This window comes from Cebus imitator, unplaced genomic scaffold (genome assembly GCF_001604975.1).
Source record: "Cebus imitator isolate Cc_AM_T3 unplaced genomic scaffold, Cebus_imitator-1.0 Scaffold314, whole genome shotgun sequence".
NCBI lineage: Eukaryota > Metazoa > Chordata > Mammalia > Primates > Cebidae > Cebus > Cebus imitator.
The window spans coordinates 1839286-1860181 of record NW_016107629.1 but is presented as its reverse complement, the minus strand read 5'-3'; the positions used below and the strand labels follow the sequence as shown (position 1 = coordinate 1860181).

At 38.3% G+C, this 20896-nt stretch overlaps 1 protein-coding gene across 3 annotated transcripts in view; it reads left to right on the top strand.

Moving 5' to 3' along the window:
* Positions 1 to 20896, top strand: part of ELF1 (E74 like ETS transcription factor 1) — a 109787-nt gene that overhangs the window by 12217 nt on the left and 76674 nt on the right. The window contains exon 1 of one of the 3 annotated variants that reach the window (XM_017503761.2): positions 12060 to 12304. The exons of 1 other annotated variant lie outside the window; for it this stretch is intronic. The gene's annotated coding sequence lies outside the window, so the exon portion shown is untranslated. Of the gene's footprint in view, positions 1 to 12059; positions 12305 to 20896 lie in introns of those variants that run through there. One more of the 3 variants, XM_017503758.2, reaches the window with a different exon arrangement.

Here is a 20896-nt window from a genome sequence, read left to right as displayed (position 1 = left end):
CCTGACCTGGTGATCCACCTGCTTGGCCTCCCAAAGTGCTGGGATTACAGGCGTAAGCCGCTGCGCCCGGCCGGGAGGTTATTGTTTAATGGATATAGAGTTTTAGCTTTGCAAGATGAGAGTTTTGTTGCACAACAGCATGAGTGTACTTAAGACTATTGAACTGTATACTTAAAAATGATTAAGATGATACATTTTGTTCTACTTTATGCCAATTAATTTTAAAAAACAAATTTCAAGGCCAAGTGAGGTGGGCGGATCATGAGGTCAAGAGATCAAGACTATCCTAGTCAACATGGTGAAACCCTGTCTCTACTAAAAATACAAAAATTAGCTGGGCATGGTGGCACGTGCCTGTAGTCCCAGCTACTTGGGAGGCTGAGGCAGGAGAATTGCTTGAACCCAGGAGGTGGAGGTTGTGGTGAGCCGAGATCGCACCATTGCATTCCAGCCTAGGTAACAAGAGCGAAATTTTGTCTCAAAAAAAAAAGAAAAAAAAATTCAATTTGTATTTGGATACTGTATGCACATTATTTATGAGTGTAAAAAGCATCTATAATGATGAAGTTTCTTATTTCACCAATATGTGAGTGTTAGGTGCTGGGATAAAACAATAACAAAAGCTGACAAGATCCTCATGAAGCTTACAGTTCAGTGGGAGAGACAGATGTTGATAGAGCAAGTAAAAAGTGTGCTTACGTGTACCTGTATGGCAGGAAGACCCCTAACAAGATGTGGGGAAGGGCTGGATTGAGAAGGCTTCCCTAAGGACATGACGTTTTGGTAAAGACCCAAAGGATGAGTAAGCCTTCACTAGGAGAAAACGGGGAAATGGGAAGAGAGAGTAGATTGAGGGAGTACATTTTGTAAATGGTCTGAAAGAAAGAAAGAACGTGCTTTGGGAAATTAAAGGCCTGGAGGGCTGTAATGTAGAAAGTGAGACGTGATGGGAAATGAGACTGCCAGGTGTCAAATCATATAAGACATTCTAGGCTAGGCCATGTTAAATATTTTGAATTTTATCTTTAGCAGAGTGGGCAGATATTGATGGGTTATAAATGAGGGAGTATGTAGGTGGAATGGCATAACAGCAAGAAAAATGAAGAACTTATTTGTACAGTGGGTCTTTAACTATAAACTGCCTGTTTAGTATGGTGCATGAAGGTTGGAGGGGATTGTGTAATGGCCGCCATTGTGGCCTGTTCATATGTTAAAGTGTAGTTAAAGGGCGAATTTCAGTGAATTGTCAAGGGTAATTAATGATAAGTGATTTTCACCTTGATACTCTGACCTGGTAGTTTGAAGCCCTAGAAATTGATGCTTGCCTTGGGAGAGTCTGGAGTAAGAAGAGGACTTTGAGCTTTTAGGACCTCCAGTGGTAAGTGGTGAGGAGGTGGGGCAGAGAAAACAGAAAGACTAGTCCAGAACTGGGGCAAAATCAGAAGAGAGTGTTATCAGAGAAGCCAAGGAAGTGTTTCAAGTGATAGGCCTAACAAAACAAGTTCTGAAAGTGTTAATTGGATTTAGCCCTGCGAGGTCATTGACTTAATTAGATTTAGTGGCATAATAGGGGCAGGATGAAGTTAGATTAGGCTGGGTTGAAGAATGAGTGGGAGATGAAGAAATGGAGTAGGTGTACACACAGCTTTGAGGAAGTTTGGCTATGAAAAGCAGGGACTGAGAATGATTAGTAGTTGGGGTCGCAGTGAGTCACGGGGTGCCAATTCGGGTTGTTTTTTTTTTTAAAGGAAAAACTTGAATTAAAATATCTTTGGCTGGGCGTGGTAGCTCACGCCTGTAATCCGAGCTTGTTAGCAGATTGAGGTAGAGAATTGCTTGAGGCCAGAATTTGAGACCAGCCTGAGTAACATAGTGTGATCCTTTCACCTCAGTGCTGGGATTATAGGCATAAGCCACTGTGTCGGGCCCTGTTTTTTCTTAATCTGCTTGTAAATAGAATCTTTGTTTTACAGATAACTAATAAATATCCAATAAAGATAGAGAGGCAATCCAAATCAGCCTAATTTAAAATAAGAGGGTTGCTTCTATGATAATTGCTTTAAATATTAGTAATGACAAAGATAGTTGTCTTTTTTTTTTAAGAACTAAAATTTTGGTGTATTTAAGATGACCCTTTTTGAACTTGTGTGCTAACAGCCCAGTTGCTGAAATATTCTAGTGCTATAAGATTAAAAGAATGTTTCTAGAATGTTAGTGTAGTATTTCTACCTTTTGTTAGTATAATATAGTTAAATTTTTATGGATTTTATAAAACTTTGATGTTATTCTGGGTATCTGGTAACTTTATGTGTTATCTTAACAAATTATATAACAATTTGATGAGGAGACTTGTTTTAAATGTAGCCTTAGTTTGATTTTTGTTCTCAGTTCTGCAAATACTATTCTGAGAACTTGGAGAGGCTATAAAATCAAATGTCATAATTGGAGTGGATCTTGAAAATTATCAGTTCTCTAGATTGTCCCAATATTTTATAAAAAAAAAGAAAGTGAAATCCCATAGTAGTGTGAAATAACTTGTCCACAGTTATAGTTAGTTGTAGAAGTTGCATGATAATAGTTCCTGCTCTCAGATAGATTACTGGTTTATCAGTGTAGAAACAGACTTGTATAAAATTGACAGTAATACAAAATGAAATGTTACAGATAGTAAAGGTACTGCTTTTCTTTTTTCTTTTTCTTTTTCCTCAGTCTTTCACCCAGGCTGGAGAGCAATGATGCCATCATTGCTCACTGCAGCCTCAGCCTCTTGGCTTCAAGATCCTCCTGCCTTAGCCACCCGAGTAGCTGGGAGCACAGGCACACACCACCGTGCCTGGCTCATTTCTTTTATTTTTTTGTAGAAATGGGGTTTCATCATGTTGCCCAGGCTAGTGTTGAACTCCTGGGCTCAAGTGATTCACCTGCCTCAGCCCCCCAGAATGATAGAATTATAGGCATGAGCCACCATGCATGGCCGGAGGCAACTTTGCAGGCTCCTCACCTCCCCACCTCCCTCCCAAGCAAAACAAACAAACAAACAACAACAATAAAAAAACAAAAAATAACCAAATCAAAAAGCTTTTTCTTGACCGTTTACAACAAAATTACTTTCTTTTTATGTGTGTGAGACAGAGTCTCACTCCTACCCAGGCTGCAGTACAGTGGCATGATCACGGTTCACTACAGCCTCAATCTCCTGGGCTCAAGCAATCTTCCCGCCTCAGCCACCCCAGTAGCTGGGACCACAGGTACACACCACCAAGCCTAGCTAATTTTTATTTATTTTTATTTTTCGTAGAGACAGGGTCTCACTGTGTTGCCCAGGCTGGTCTTAAACTTCTGAGCTCAAGTGATCCTCCTACCGTAGCCTCCCAAAATGTTGGGTTTACAGACATGAGCCACCACACCGGACCCAAAATTACTTTCTGTTTTCAGTTTATCACCCCTTATTCTCTCTTAAACTTTAATCTGTTTTTTAATTGTTTTTATTTTGCTGTACTATGAAGACTTTTCTTTCAAAACCAACAGTGACCTCCGTGTTGACAAATTCAACTGTCATTTTTTTCTCAGACCTTATCTAACTTGGTCTGCCATCAGCATTTGGCACAGTTGCTCATTCCTTATTCTTGGAAACACACATGTCTTGTTTTCTTCCTACATTTCTGAGTGTTCCTCTTTAGCCTTCTCTGCTACTTATGCCTCATCTTTTCTACTTCTAAATGATGGAGTGTCCCAAGAGTCTATCATTGCTACTTTTCTAACCTATAGCTTTAATATCATATATACATATATATGTATGTGTGTGTGTGTGTGTGTGTGTGTGTGTGTGTGTGTATTAATGATTCCCAGCTTTATTATCTGTAGCCCACACCTCTAACCCAGGCTTTGGGACTATGTATTCAATTCCAGAACTGCATATCCAACTTGGTGTCTCTAGTCTCATAAGTAATGAGCATCTGAATCTTAATGTGTTCAGAACTAAATTCCGATATTCCTCTACCTCAAACCATTGCCATTTATCCTGTTTCCTGTCTCAGTTTGGTAACTACAATCTTTCTAGTTGCTGGAGAAGAAGGGTGCCCCAGCTCCAAGAAAGAGAGAATTTGCCTTTCCTCTGCTTCAGTGTTCTGTCCAGGCCCTTAGCCAATTGATGGTGCCCACCCACATTGGATGAGGGCAGATTTTTCCTGTGGAGTCCACTGATTGAAATGCTCATCTCCCCAAGCATGTTGGCTCGTGCCTGTAATCCTTGGACTTTGGGAGGCTGAGGCAGGTAGATTGCTTGAGCCCAGGAGTTCAAGACCAGCCTGGGCAACATGACGAAACCTCATCTCTACAGAAAATATAAAAATTAGCCAGGCATGGTGGTGCGTGCCTGTAGCCCCAGCTACTCTGGAGGCTAAGGTGGGAGGATCAATCACCTGAGCCTGGGAGGTTGAGGCTGTAGTGAGCTGTGATCAGGCCATTGCATTCAGGCCTGGGCAATAGAGCGAGACTCTGTTTCAAAAAAATAAAAAACAAATGCCATTCTCTCTGGAAACACCCTCACCCTCACAGACATGCCCAGAAATAATACTCTACCAGTCATCTGGGTATTCCTTGATTCAGTAAAGTTGACAGCTGAAATTAACCATCACAAGTCCACCCCTTGTCAACTTGGCACCTGTATGGCACCCATACGCATCTCCTTAAACCATGCTTAATCGCAAAATAGAGACAATTACAAGATCGTAGTTCTGCCTAAAATGATACAACTACCCTGCATACAACTGAAAATGCACTGATTTCTCCCCAGAAGAGGAGGTTAAGTTCTTGAATGTTCTCGTAATTAATTCCACAATTTAATTCTATGATGTAAAATTAATAAATACTGACGTAAAGTAAATACATCTTATTTTACATAATAAAGGAATAAGAGAAAACACATAGTTATTTGCTTCGTTATATCTATGTATGTATACACACAAATGTATTCTGAACAAAACAGGGAGAACATAGTCATGGACAGTTAAAATCATCATTTCCCTAACTAGTCACGTGGGTGTAGCTGGCATTGATAACTACCTTCCTGTACATCCGCATTCTGTGTTCTCTTTGCCTTCAGCAAACGCCTTCGCTGGTCGTGATTCTTTATTTGGTTGAGTGACCCAAAGCTTCATTGGGCTATTAGTAGACCTTCCTGGATTGGGTGTTATAGTTTCCCATGGACCTTAATTATAGGGCATGATAATACTAAGAGATGCCCCAAGGGATCTCCTGTATTCCAGACATATTCTTCTTTACCTGCACTGTGAGTTAGTAGTCCAACTTCCCATTCCTAGTGTGGATTAATCACCCCCAGCCATGTCGACTCAGAGGCATGGGGAGCCCAAAGTGGCTGCATGGTAGTTTTGACTCCAGTTCCATGGAAATATTGTTGTGTTTCCTGGTGGAAACGTTCCTTTCTCTGGAACTAAGATGTCTAGGCCAACAGAGCATAAAGCCGTGGGAACAGGAAGCAAACATTTTGCTAGTAGGTCACTAGGGGTAATGGTGAGTAGGTTCCATTCCTATTTGTATTCCTTGTTTCCTGAACCTGTGCATCCCGTCTGTGGGAAAAACAGTACCATGTAGTGGATGCTAACTCAGAATGTATACAGCCTTCTGGAGAACTTAGCCCCTGACCTGCAAGGTATTATCACCTAGCCGACTCTGTAACTGCATCTTCTAAGGACCCTTTTACCATCCTGTAAAGCTAGCTGCTTCAGGGTGGTAGGGAACATGGTAAGACCAATGAATTCTGTGAGCTTGAGCCCGTTACTACAGTTTTTTGGCTCTGAGATAAGTTCCATGGTCAGAAGCAATGCTATGTAGAATGCCGTGATGGTAGATAAGGCATTCTGTGAGTCCATGGATGGTAGTTTTGGAAGAAGCATTGCATGCAGGGAAGGCAAATTTGTATCTAGAGCATCTATTGCAGTAAGAACAAACTGCTGCCCCTTCTGTGATAGAAGCAGTCTAACATAGTCAATTGGCCACCAGGTAGCTTGCTGATCACCCCAGGGAATGGTGCTGGGGGCTCAATGCTGGTCTCTGTTGCTGGCAGATTGGGCACTCAGCAGTAGTCATATCCAGGTGAGCTGAAGTGAGCAGAAGTCTGTGTTGCTGAGCTTGTGAATAACCTCCATCCCTGCCACCATGTCCAGGATAAGCCCCCTGAGCAATGACATGTGGCTGTGGAAAATGGCTGACTAGTATCCACAAAACAGGTCATGCTATCCACTTTATTATTAAAGCCCACCTCTGCTGAGCATTCACATGAGACAAATATCTTCACATTCTTTGCTCAGTTAGGAGCGATCTGTTCTTCCCCCAAATTTGTCACCAGTTTTCCAGTTATATTCCTTCCAAGTCCTTGAGCATCCTGCCAAACCATTGTTGACAGCCTATGCATTGATGTATAATCACACGTCTCACCGTTTTCTCCTTCACTGCAAAGTGCACAACTGGCTGTGCTGCCCTAAGTTTTGCCTACCAGGAAGATTTCATGACTGGATTTTCCAGAGAAGATGCTGTAGCGCTGCAGTTGTCTGATTTTGGTTGTGCTCACATATCATGCAGAACCATCTGTAAACAAGGCCTTGTCAGCTGATGGTAGACTATTCCTCATGAGGCCATAGGTGCAATCTGGGTGAGAAAAGACAGTGTAGTACCAGGAACCATGAGCATCTGGGCCACTTCATGTAATTGTGCCTTTAGGACATGCACAGGCCCAATCACATATGTGTTACCCATTTGATGTTATCCCATTTGATGATGGAATGCTGCTATGCACGCCCAGCTTTATGGCTTGGAGTGGGTCAGGTAACACCCACTTCATGATAAGCAAGTAGATTCCATGGTAACTTGATGGCCCATGGTCAGTGTTCAGTTTCTACTGAAGGTCCAGTAGCAGGCCAAGCGCTGTCTCTCAAAAGGGAAGTACTATCTGCAGATGATGGCAAGGTTTTGCTCCAAAATCCTGCAGGTCTGTGCTGTGATTCACCTATAGAGAGGAGCCTGCCAACCACTGATACCATTGGTCTGCTGGGTCATATGGCCCAAGTGTCAGAGCAGCTTGCACAGCAGATTTGTTACAGAGCCTTCTATTCTGAGCCCCACTCAAAACTAGCAGCTTTTCTGATCACTTGGTAATTGGCTGGAGTAACACACTCAGATGAGGAATGTGTTGCCTCCAAAATCTAAATAAGCGAGTTAAGTGTTGTACCTTTTTCTTGGTAGTAGGAGAGGCCAGATGCAACAATTTATCCTTTACCCTGGAGGAGATATCATGACATACATGCCTCATACCAATAGGCCCCTAGACATTACACTGAAGTGGAAGTCCCTTGAATTTTAGTCAGATTTATTTCCTACCCTCTGACATGTGATGTGTTGTCACTAAGCCTAGAGTAGTTGCTACTCGTTGTTCATTAGGTCCAGTGCGCGTCATGTCATTGATAAAATGGATCCGTATGGTATCTTGAGGAGAAAGGTGATCAAGTCATAGGGCCAGTCATGCCTTTAAAGATATTTCAATGTGTACTAAAATCCTGATAATAATGTATTTTTCCCCTAAGTGAGCAGTTTTAGGAAAGTTGCTCATTTGTGTCTCCGAGTTTCTGCTGAGTTTTGGGCCCTGTCCTAGGTGATGAAAATGTAGTGCAGACAGAAGCCATGGCCCGTTTTGCCTTTGATAAGCCCCTGAAAATGCATAGACTCTTGTCTAAGAGGCCTGCTTTTTATGAATGGTAAAAAGTACCACCTAGTTACCTGTCTGTGCAGAAGTGGGAAGGAGGATTTGGTTTAAAAAAGCTAGTGATAGAAAATAGAAAATATGTTTTACGTTTAAGCTCACATTTAGAAATTCTACACAGTTCTTGGAACCTGGAATTATGCTTTTTAGAGGCATTACCATCAACAAAATAAATTCTTTGTGATTGAAAGATTTGTAACAATCTCAGTCTTTTAAATTTTATTTTTATATTTAAATAATGGAGAACATTGATTATGGTCATTTGCCATTTTAATGTTGTGATCTTTTTTTTTTCATCTCTGATAGTGATAGCGTGTTAGCTCCCAACCTATGGGATGGATTCAAACAAAACTTTTTTAGCGCAAGTTTCCTAGATATGGAAATTAGAATATTCTATATTTTTGTACTAGAAGTTTTCAGATTTGAGTTCAAAGAAAGAGATAACAATAAAAAGGAAAAATGAGCCCCAGCTTATGCAATAAATTCTTTTCATAAATTGTGTTTTAGTGGAGGAAATAAATTGTATCTGAAGTTTAGTTGGCATTTAATAAATTTAGTTGACTCAGTCTCTCTCAGCTAGTAGTTCACATATACATGTTGACAGTTCCACAAACAGACATGAAAGCTTTATAGTAAGGTATATACTGACTTGATCCATATCTAATTTTAGAAATAAACATACCTACAGTACATAAGTGTATTTCATATACCTGAACTAGATTGACTCCCTCCCTCCCTCCATACTTCCTTCCTTCCTTCCTTTTTCTTTCTCTCCTACTCTCTCTCTCTGTCTGTCTGTCTCTCCCTGTCTCCCTTTCTCCCCTACTCCCTCCCTCCCTTTCCTTTCCTTTCTTTCCTTTTTTTTTTAATGGAGTCTTCCTCAGTCACCCAAGCTGGAGTGCAGTAGCACAGTCTTGGCTCACTGCATCCTCTGCCTCCAGGAACAAGCGATTCTCCTGCCTCCGCCTCCCGAGTAGCTGAGATTACATGTGTCTACAACCACACCCAGCTAATTTCTGTATTTTTAGTAGAGACAGTGTTTCACGATGTTGGCCACCTTGGTCTCAGACTCCTGGCCTTCAGTGATCCACCCACCTCGGCCTCCCAAAGTGCTGGGATTACAGGCATGAGCCACAGCTCTTGGCCTGGATTTCTTTTTTTCAAAGTCAGGTTTATTGAGGTATGGTTTATATACAGTACAATTTGCCCTATTTAGTTTTATAGCTCTATGAATTTTGACAACTTATATAAGTCATATACCGGTACCACAATCAAGATACGGAGTGTTTCTGTCACCCTAACCAGTTCCTTGTCTTCCTTTGTAGTCAACCCCCTCCCCTCCGAACTGATAGGATTTCTGTGCCTTTTGTTTTGCTTTTTCCATTACGTCATATAAATGGAATCATATGAAGTCATAGAGTCTGTCTTATTTTGTTCAGCCTAATGCTTTTAGGCTCATCCATGTTGTCATATATATCAGAAATTCAGACCTTTTTTGTTGCAGAGTAGCATTCCATTATATGGATGTGCCATACCATTCCATTATATGTATTTATCCGTGCACCCATTGATGGACATTACTTGGGTTTTCAATGTTTGGTGAATGAATAAAACTACTATATGTATTTACATAGAAGTTTTAAAATAGCCGTGTATCTTCATTGCTCTTGGGTAAATGCCTGGGAACGGGATTACTGGATCATGTGATAAGTGTATGTTTATAGAAACTGCTAAACTATCTTCTAAAGTGGCTAAACTTTTACATTCCCACCAGCAATGTATGAGAGTTGTAGTTGCTCTGTGTCCTCATCAACACTTGGTATTATCGGTGTTTTTTGTTTGTTTGTTTCACTGTATTATTGTCACATTAATTTGTATTTCCCTACTGAATATTGATGTTGAGATCTTTTCATGTACTTTTTTTGCCATCTTTATTACTTCTTTTGTGAAGTGTCTATTCAGATTTGACCATTTAGAAAACTGGTTGTTTTCCTATTTTTGAGTTGTGAAAGTGCTTTTTGTAGCCTGGATAGCAGTATGTGGACTTATTTTAATCCTCATAATCTGTGTGGTAGATTCTATTAGGCTAAATTATAGATAAATAAATTATAATGCAGGGTTGTTAAGTAACTGCCCAAGATTACGAGGCTAATAGGTAGCAGAGCTGGGATTTGAACCCAAGTAGATTGACTAGAACCTGTGCCAAACTGCTTGCCTGTTTTTTTTTTTTTTTTTTTGCTTTTGATGCTCTCATATGCAGAGATTGACTTCTGAGGGCTGTGAATGGAAAAGGATCCAGTTCCTGTAGGTGATAGAATAATGCTGATGGAGACACCCCTGGGCAAAGGGATAATATATTGTAATGGCAACTCTGGAGTCACCTCTTTAGGAACAGCTAAGATATTTGTTTCTTTTGAAGAGGTGTAATTATTTCCCCTTTAAGTCTTTTAACATTACTGATGACCAGAGTACTTCGTTTAAATTATGTTTGGAATATTTGCCATTATTAAGTAATGAGGTGCTTTATATAAATGGATTTTCTGAATAGCAGAAGCTTATCCTTTTAGGTATCTGTTCTTCATAAAACATCTCATACATTTAATGTTACTCACTTTGTCTTTTGAAGGCCTGTCTTATGCTAATGCTGACTTGGAGACACTTAGTGTATGGTGATATACTTAGGGAATATATTGCAACTTAATGACCTTACATAATGGCTTCAGATCTGAGTACTTTTAAAGTTATATTTATTTTTAGTTTTATAAGGTGATTTTTTTTGTCATGTCATTATCAGCTCTTTCACCTTTTGTAATACTATTGACCTCTTTTACCTGTTATAAGTTTTATTTCTAATTAGCTAAAAGAAGATAAATTGTTAGGTTTACATTAGTATTACCTAAAATAAATTTCAGATATGGAAAATTACTTGGGGGGAACTTTCCAGTGAACAAGTGAATCTCCCATGACTGCTCAGAGGACCTTGTTTCTTGGTGCATGGGCTTGGAATAGTCATTTTTTGTAAATGAGCTAAAGTAAGCTAAATATGACATCTGACAGGAGAAAACATAGTCTGTATTTCTTTTTAACAAATTTTTAATTAGCAATTTGTAAAACCATGGAGATTATTTTTCAGTGAAAAGATAAACTAAGCAATGTTCAGTGTAAGGAATAAATAGACACTTAATGGGCAAAAAGTCATTTCACAATCATTGCTGTTTTGCAGTAGTTTGTAAAGTTCCTAAGTCAGTGACAGCTTGTGCTCTCATCCATGCCTCTGGTAAGCCAGAATAAACACCCAACTAATTAACTAAAGGGAGAAAACCTTGCTAAATCCTGTGTACTTTTTGTAAGATACTAGGATGAAGGCTATGTATTGAGTCATATTCACTGTTTCAAGCGCTTTGGAAGTACTTAGTGCTTTCAAACCATTTTGATTAATTTAAGCTCTTAGAATAAATTAGTAAGTATTCATCTAGAGAGCAGGATAAGTAGGTATAGTAGTATATAGTAATATTTCAGTGGCTTAGGTACTTTGTCTGATGTATGGTGACTTGGAAGGCAGAGCTTCACTGGACACAGTTTTTGGCCCCTTAGGTTGGCCTTGTGCAAGTGCAGTGGAGCTGTAGCAGGTTGCTTGGCACAAGAGAGGCTTGAAATACACATGGAAAATTTTGCTTGAAAGGTAAATCAAAGTGTGGCTCTCATTTGGAAGTAATAGAGTTATGAACTATGACCGTACTGATAATTTTTTAAAAGGGTTTTATCAAGGTGGCAGTTTATTTAAAATCTTTTCTTTGTTGGACTTTAAATTCCTTTCTAACATTGGGGTGTGGGTTTTTAAAAATTCTGTAAACCAGTTTAATTCACACTTACTTTTCCACTGAACTTTGAATTTTCTAGTGGATTTTATCTGTTTAATGAACTTATAGATCTGCATCTGGCTTTGTAGTTTGCTGAGCCTTTCCAGATTACATAGCAATATATCTCTTTCACATAAGCGTTAATGAGTAGCCAGATTACACTCACTAGTCCATTGTTACATTAAGAACCACAGAGTTTGCCATCTCCCTTCCATCCCCTCTCAGACTTTTTTCCTTTCACAGTTTTATTTGATATAGTAAAATAACTTTTAAAAATTGAGATTTTTATATTTTAAAACAATATATAGTTTTTAATTTTGCTCCCTTGTAGAGTCTTACTCTATTTTATTGTTAGTTTTAAATTATGACAATTAATATGAGCTTAGTAATGGTGTAATCAAGGTAGATCTTGCTCCTTCAGTCTTCTTCCCCGCTTTCCTATACCGTTTTTACCTACAGATTTGCATGTTTGACCTAGCAGAATAATTGGGTCCACAGCAACATGGGCGTGCCTCCCTTAGAAACACTTGGTTTCATGTATGACTCATAAGCTGAAGCACAGACACCACTTCCCCAATCTACAGGAGCCATTTTAACAACTAAAACTTGTCGGATTGCTTTTTATTCTCAAGCCCAAAAGGCGATATCTACAGAGAAAGAATACTTGAAGGTAACTTGTTACGATTTTGTATGTTTGCTTCTGGCTGTTTCTTCAGCTGATAAACAGAGGGTCGTTCTTACCTGTGAAAGAACATGGCTGAATGTGTTATTTAACTCTCTGATAAAATGTGTGCAGTCAGTCACATGCCTGATTGAACTTAATTACTAGGGGGAAACAAAGCACTGAAATTCTGGAAAGTTTTAGATCTTCTTGTTAAAGCATTTTGTATGTCTTGTTTGATTTTTTCTTTTCTGTGTAATTTAACAATAAAAGAGGTATTTTTTGTTTTGTTTTGTTTTTTTAATACCACATAGCAAACTAAGGTCAAATTTTAATTTAAAAAATCTAATTGTATTTTTGGGGGTAGTTGAAGTTACAGTTAAGTAAACCGTATTATTCCTGTGTGATATGGATGTTAAAAATCTGGGGGCAGTGGCTCTGTTTTGGCATTTTAGCTAAGGGTGAAGTTTTGGGACAACTCAGTCATAGGTGTTGCTCATTGGCTATTCTGTTGTTTTTTTTTTCCTCTCTCTGTTTTTTAAAGTTAATGAAATTATATTAAACATTTCATTTTGGAAACCAAGCAGAGGTTTAAGTAAAATGAATGGTTATTTAGATAATACGTAAAAGTGAATATTAGATTATTTAGATAACAAGTAAAAGTGCATATTAAATAGAGAGGAAGAAAGACTAGAATGATTCATTATAATTCACACTGGAAACTTGTTCTGAGTAACAACCTTAGAAGTAAAGCTGTCTTGTAAGGAAATATAGTTATGTCAATTTTGTGTAAAAAGAAAAAGTGATGAGTATTGGCCTTCCTTCTGTATTACTGTTCTTAAAATGTGCTTGCTTTGAATTAAAAACCTTCTGTAAATGAAAAGATTGCTCAGTCTTTACCTGAAGTACTTGTCATTATAGTTATGAGATTGTGGCTGGCGAGTATACATCCTGGTGTGCCTTAAAGTTCTAGGCTTTCTGTAAAGCTGAGTGCAGTAGTATTTTACTTCTGAAACATATTGATGAAGATAAAATTAGAATATGCAATTATTCCAAAAAATAAGGTATTTGGATATAAAACTTGCCAAATCATTTCTTACTGATCAAAATAATACTTAGCTAGTTCTTTGAGAATTTGCTATCCACTTTCTAATTACTTGAAGGCCTGTCATATTAAAGGGAAGATAGAAAGGCAATCAGTTATTATTTCTTACTCTTTTCTAAGGATTGTTGATATTAACAGATCTCAATTTTGCGGTCTTACAAGAAAGGCACAGCGGACATTTTACCAATTCAGCTGAGCCATTTGCTATCATCTTTGTTTGCATATTGCTGGTTTAGTCAGCCTTTGAGTAAGCAAAGGCTGTATTTACTTCTAGCCTGGTCTGTGTGAAAAATCTAATGAAGACTTTTCTATTTTTTTTTTTTTTTTAATTTTTAAAGGTGGTGATCCGTAGGAGAAAAATCAAGAGGCACACAAATAAGTGGCATAATTAAGATCTTACTTAATAAAGAGAAGTAGGGGAATTTGGTTTCTTAAAAATAAGAAGCTGGTGCAGTTTAAATAAAATAGATATTGTTTATACATTTTCTTATTTGGTAAAGACTGAAGTGGGGCTTCAAGGAGAAGGGAAAAGGGGAAAAAAAAAGGAGAGAAGCAAGAAAAGACCAGAAAAACTTGTTAAGTAATTGCCTCCCCACTTTTTTCCTTCCATAGATTGAATGTAAGTTTGAACTGAGTCATCAGAATTAAAATTAGAATTACCGATTTATAGACTGAAGGTTGTCCAACTACCTCACTTTTATAGGTGAAGAAACAGTGGCCCACAGAGGTCCTGTGATTTTCTCTGGGTCACGCAGTACCTACATGAACAGGCTTCCCAGTCTGGAACTGCTTGTGCCAGTCCACAAGTGACGCTTTGTTTGAAATGCTCTGTATTTCCTTAAGAGTAAATAAAACCTCAATTAAGATGTTTGGTGATAATCTTGGTGATAAGTTGCAACCAAATGATTTTGAAAATGTAGTTAGTTTTCTTTTTCATCAGAAAGTTGAGGCATTCATTTTATTTCTACAACTTTTTGTTTTTCACGGTTAGAATTTTTTTGTTCACGACTTTGCTTATTTAAGATGGCTTTAGATGGAGTTGGGAATTTAATTTGAGCTTCTAGATTCAAAGACAGTTTTATTTCTGCTTTAGTTTTACCTCATTATTTTAGGAGGGCAAATATTGTTTAATGTGATACCTTGTTGTACTAAAGGATGTGTATGTAAAACTTTGCATGTGAATTTACAAAATCCAGAGGTATCTAAGCTTCAACATTATACTTACCTTAAATTTGACCTTATTAGAAGATAATAATCTCATTTGTCTTTGTCATATATTTTCCTCCTCCTTTCAGAGAAGAGAATTGTTGGTATATACAAAATCTTTTGTCTGTTAACTTTTTGGTGTGTTTTACTGGCATGGTTGGAAATTTTCTAGGTCTGATATTTGGATTTTTAAAATTACTTTATGCTTAACTGCTGAATCTCCAAAATTTCTGAGTGCCCTAACTTAGTTCAATATGAAATCCTCCACAGTGTGGCCATCATTGTCCTAAGCAACAAAAAGCAATAAAGGCTAGAAACATGGGCTTTATCCTCATAAACTTAACTACTTCTTGGGAAAACAGGGCTTGTTAATAAGCGAAGTAAGTAAAAAATAGAACCAATCACTGACTAGGTAAATTAAGGTTCAGATTGCCTAGAGATAAAAGATTACAGAAACTTAAAATATTCAGGAGAGTTTATCTTGAAGGAATGATGAATGTTGAAGGTTGAATAGCATTTATCTATGTTAAGAAGAGTGTCTTCATCAATAAGAATAAGAATATAAACTGTTTGAGAGAAGAGAGGTTTTGTTCTGTTTTTCTGTCTTTTTCAACCTTTGACAAAGTACCAAGCACATGCAAGTAGACAGGTATTATTTGCTGTATTAAACTTTTGGCTATTCTTTTTAGCCATCTTATATGACAAATTCAGTTAGCCTTATTTCTGAAGTTAAAGATGCACATCTTTTTTTTTTTTTTTTTTTTTTTTGAGATGGAGTTTTACCCTTGTTGCCCATGCTGGAGTGCAATGGCATGATCTCAGCTCACTGCAATCTCTGCCTCCCAGGTTCTAGCAATTCTCCTGCCTTAGCCTCCCAAGTAGCTGGGATTACAGGCATGCGCCACCACGCCTGGCTAATTTTGTATTTTTACAAAATTACAAAACCAACATGGGGTTTCTTCATGTTGGTCATACTGGTCTTGAACTCCTGACCTCATGATCCACCCACTTCAGCGTCCCAAAGTGTTGGGATTACAGGCATGAGCCACTGCACCCAGCCGAAGATCACACATCTTTGAAAAGTGTGTGGCTCTCAGCTTAATCTGGTGTCTGCATGTTGTAGCCATTCAAAGAAAAAAATAGCATCTATGTGATACAGTATTACCTTTAAAGCTGTAATTGTCAGCCTTTGGTTTAACAAAGAATCATCCAGTTTTAACTCAGAAATTCTGATTCATTAGGTCTAGGGTTTGCTTAAACAATCAGCACTTTTTTACTATGTACCCTAGATGATTATAAAGCAGGTGCTTAGACACCACACTTTCAGAAAGAGAGTTTACAGGTTTAAGGCTATGAAGAGGAATTCGCTATTTTGCATTTAAATATTTGGAAGTTTTAGGCATCAATGCTCTTTTGAAGCCCATAGCCTCTAGTAGGGAAGGAAAGCAACTAGGGTACTTTATTCTCAGTATTAGAACCTATTTAGGCTCCTTTCCCATCCCAGTTATCCCTTTCTCTAGTCCATTTTTTTTTGTGCTATGTGTTGTTCAACTATAGGGCTGGCCTGCTTTCTTTTTCTCTGATCCACTCCCCAACCTACTGCCGTATTGACCATAATAAAGTAATTTTTGTTTTTTAATGTAATTAACATATTTTTATTTCTTAGTGAACTCTTTCAATGTTGTTTTGGTTCCATTTGTTGCTTCTTGGTTTCCCTCTTCATCCCCTTATTCCTGGGGCTCTAGGAAAAGCATCCCCTTACCGATTTAGGATGGCATTTACAGTCTTTTGAAAGCTCTTCTCTCTTGAGACATACACTATTATTTGTAATATTTTTCTTTTCTTTTTTTTTTTGTTGGCGGGGGGCAGGGACTTAAAGACCAGTGTGATAGTGTGTACTTGTTTAAGTCAGGGAGGACATAACGTTTTTTAACTATATAATGCTTGGATATGATTTTTAAAGCTTCTTCAGATATTTAACTGCATCATTGATCGCATATTTGTAGGTTTTGCCTAATATTACATCTCATCTAATGGCACATTGTTAGGTATTCACTGACTTGTATAAATGGGAAGAAAAGGTCCCCTCAGTTGAACTGTTTGAAGACAATCACTGCTTCCGTCAATTAGCTGGAATAGGCCAGGCACGGTGGCTCACGCCTGTAACCCCAGCACTCTGAGAGGCCAAGGTGGGCTGATCATGTGAGATCAGGAGTTCCAGACCAGCCTAACCAACATGGAAAAATTCTGTCTCTATTTAAAAAAATACAAAAATTAGCCAGGCTTGGTGGTGCATGCCTGTAATCCCAGCTACTCAGGAGACTGAGGCAGGAGAATTGCTTGAACCTGGGAGGTGGGGATTGCGTCGCAGTTAGCTGAGATCTCGCCACTGCACTCCAACCTGGGCAACAAGAGCAAGACTCCATGTCCAAAAAAAAAAAATTAGCCAGAATATTTTGCTCCTTTACTTAGGAGCTGCTTCATATAAATGGTTGAAATTAAATTAGTAACATTATTGAGTCAACTCCAATTATTAGGACAGTTTTCAACTATCTGAACAATCTTTCTTCCATTAGTATGGAGAACCTACAAAAGAGTATTTTGTGTCTTGTCAAATGAGCTGTTTACTATGATAAAAATGGCTGTTGAGCAGTACTACAAATGTCTTTTCTGGTCATGGTTCTTAGCACCCTACGTTATTATATGAGAAAAATAACTCATTGTGTGCTATTTGCTTTGTTGTCAGAAAGCGAGAAATTATGCAGCTGAGCTTTGGATGTATGTTTTCTATGCAGAAACATTTTGATTCCTTCACTTCAGGTATTAATATCCTTATAGTCAGAGCCCTCTTGCCTTTTATAGTTTGTATGAAGATTGGTTTAACAATTTTTATATTAAAAAGTTATCAAAGTGGCATATGCACACCATTCAAAATTTAATTGATAGGTCTATAAGGAAAAGCAGCCTCCCTCCTCTACCTCTTCTCACTCTCAGTCCTTCTGCCCAAAGGAAACCACTTAGAGGAGTTGCTTTTATTTTTTAAGTTTGTGTTTTCATGTGATTTGTCCTTGTCCTGTGTTCTACTCTATATATTGGAAGCTTTTCAAAGTAGCAGGCACCAGTATGACTTTACACGCTGCAATATTAATAGATGCCCTGTCATATAGTGATCGTTGTGTTTGCTGTTATATGGTACAATTTAAAAAATCTAAATATAATTGAAGAAAATTAGTTTCTGGGTTTAGAAAACATCCTATAAATAGCAAAACTATAAATTTTATAATAAAATGTATTGATTTAATAATTTATGTACATCTTATTTTTATTTTTATTTTTATTTTTTTAAATTTTACTTTAGGTTCTGGGGTACATGTGCAGGTCATGCAGGGTTGTTGCATAGGTGCATACATAACCAGGTGGTTTGCTGCCTCTATTCCCCCTTTGACTATATCTGGCATTTCTCCCCATTTTATCCCTCCCCACCCCCACTGTCCTCCCCCAGCCCCCCACAACTGCCCCCAGTGTGTGATGCTCCTTTCCCTGAGTCCATGTGTTCTTATTGTTCAACACCCACCTGTGAGTGAGAACATGCAGTGTTTGGTTTTCTGTTCTTGTGTCAGCTGAGAATGATGGTTTCCAGATTCATCCAAGTCCCTACAAAGGACACAAACCCATAATTTTTTATGGCTGCGTAGTATTCCATGGTGTGTATGTGTCACATTGTTTTTTTGTCCAGTCTATCATTGATGGGCATTTGGGTTGGTTCCAGGTCTTTGCTATTGTACACAGGGCTGCAGTGAACATACGTGTGCATGTGTCATTATAGTAGCACGGTTTATAGTTCTTTGGATATATACCCAGTAATGGGATTGCTGGGTCAAATGGAATTTCTATTTCTAGATCCTTGAGACATTGCCACACTGTCTTCCACAGTGGTTGAACTAATTTACACTCCCACCAATTGTGTAAGAGTGTTCCTATTTCTCCACATCCTCTCCAGCATCTGTTGTGTCTAGATCGCCATTCTAACTGGCATGGGATGGTATCTCAATGTGGTTTTGATTTGCATTTGTCTAATGACCAGTGATGATGAGCATTTTTTCATATTTTTCTTGGCCTCATATATGTCTTCTTTTGAAAAGTGTCTGTTAATAATTTATGTACATCTTTTTTTATATCAAAATACTAAATGGAAGTTTAGTATTGTAATGGGGCAATTCATTCTTTTTTCTTTAAAAATGAAATGTGCATGTAGGAGAATATAAAACATATAGAGCTTAAATAAAATTATAAAGTGTTACAACATGGATAAACATTTTATAATTTTATTTAAACTGTGTTACCCCACATTTATAAGTATCTTGAGAAACAACCAGGTTAAGAAATATAGAGTATGTCTATTACCCTAGAAAGCCCCCACTCCTATTCATATTTGTTTCCTTTAAAAAAAACTACTATCCTGACTTTTGTGATAATATTTTCTTTATAGTTTTACCTCTTTGAACTTTAAACACATGAATCACACCATATATTCTGTAGTGACTTTGCTTCTTTCATTCAGCTCCATGGTTTATCTTACTTTTCATTGCAATATGGTATTCCGTTGTTTGTCTATACCATAATGTATTTATTCTCTCTCGTTGATGGCATTAGATTATTTTCAGCTTGGTAACATTTGTACATTGTTCCCTGGAACATAAATTTAGAAGTTCTCTACGGCAGTATCTTCACATAGAGGGATGCGAAGGCCTTGCAGTGAATATGGAGAGAGGATGGATAGTTTAATGTAATTTAGAGTTCCTCATTGTCTTTCCTAGGAACAGTTACCTGCCAGTGATGACTTTTTACCCATTCATAATCTTTCTATGGTGTATTCCCCTGGGGTATAAAATCCTCCAGTACCCTAAACAGATGGACAGTTGATGCATTTCAGAGTAAGCTGTAGACATCAATATATTTGACCCCTAAAGCAGTTCAGTTGCTTGTCAGTTATTAACTAGAGTTCAGTTATTTCAAACATAAATTTCAATAAAAAATAAATTTTAATAGAATAAATACATGTTCCCAATTATGCATATAAAAGCAATCCTACCATATTGGTACATATTTAGTAAAGTTGTAAAAATATGTAACAGGGAAGAAATCAATTTTAGAATAGTCGAGGAGTGGGCACTGTAGCTTATGCCTATAATTTGAGCACTTTGGAAAGCCTAAGTGGGAGGATCACTTGAGGCCAGAAATTTGAGACCAGCCTGGGCAACATAGCAAGACCTTGTCTCTACAAGTAGAAAAAAAAAAAAACTTTTTAAAAATTTGCGAGGCGTGGTGTCACACTCCTGTAGTTCCAGCTACTCGATAAGCTGAGGCAGGAGGATTGCTTGACCCCAGGAGTTAAGGCTGCAGTGAAATATGATTGTACAGCTGTGCTTCAGCCTGGGTGACAGAACAAGAATGTCTCTTTAAAAAAAAAAAAAAAAAGAAGAAAAGAAAAGCAAACTTAGAACAGTCAAGCAAGGGATAAAATGAAACTGGAGAGGGATATTGGAGGCTTTAACTGTAGATAACCTTTTTTTATTTAAAAAAAAAAACCATAAACTACAGTATGGCAAAATGTTAATGTAAAGCTAGGTGGTAGATAGACGAATGTATTCTCTTTTTCCTCTTTGGTGGAACTGTTTCATAATATTTTTTTTGTTTTGAGATGGAGTCTTGCCCTGTCACCCAGGCTGAGAGCAGTGGCACAATCTCAGCTCACTGCAACCTCCGGCTCCCAGGTTCAAGCAATTCTCCTGCCTCAGCCTCCTGAGTAGCTGGGATTATAGGTGCCCACCACTGCCCCCAGCTAATTTATTTTTGTACATTTTTAGTAGAGATGGTTTTGTCTTGTTGGCCAGGCCGGTCTTGAACTCCTGACCTCAAGTGATCTGCCCACCTCAGCCTCCCAAAGTGCTGGGGTTACAGGCCTGAGCTACCACGCCCAGCCTCGTAACACATTATTTGTAAGCTATAGTTTATTTTTGCCCCACATTTATAGGTATCTTGAGAAATAATGTTTACTTTGGTAGTAAAAGTTGACTTTTAAAAAAAGCTGTAGGCCGGGCGCGGTGGCTCAAGCCTGTAATCCCAGCACTTTGGGAGGCCGAGGTGGGTGGATCACGAGGTCAAGAGATCGAGACCATCCTGGTCAACATGGTGAAACCCCGTCTCTACTAAAAATACAAAAATCAGCTGGGCGTGGTGGCGCGTGCCTGTAATCCCAGCTACTCAGGAGGCTGAGGCAGGAGAATTGC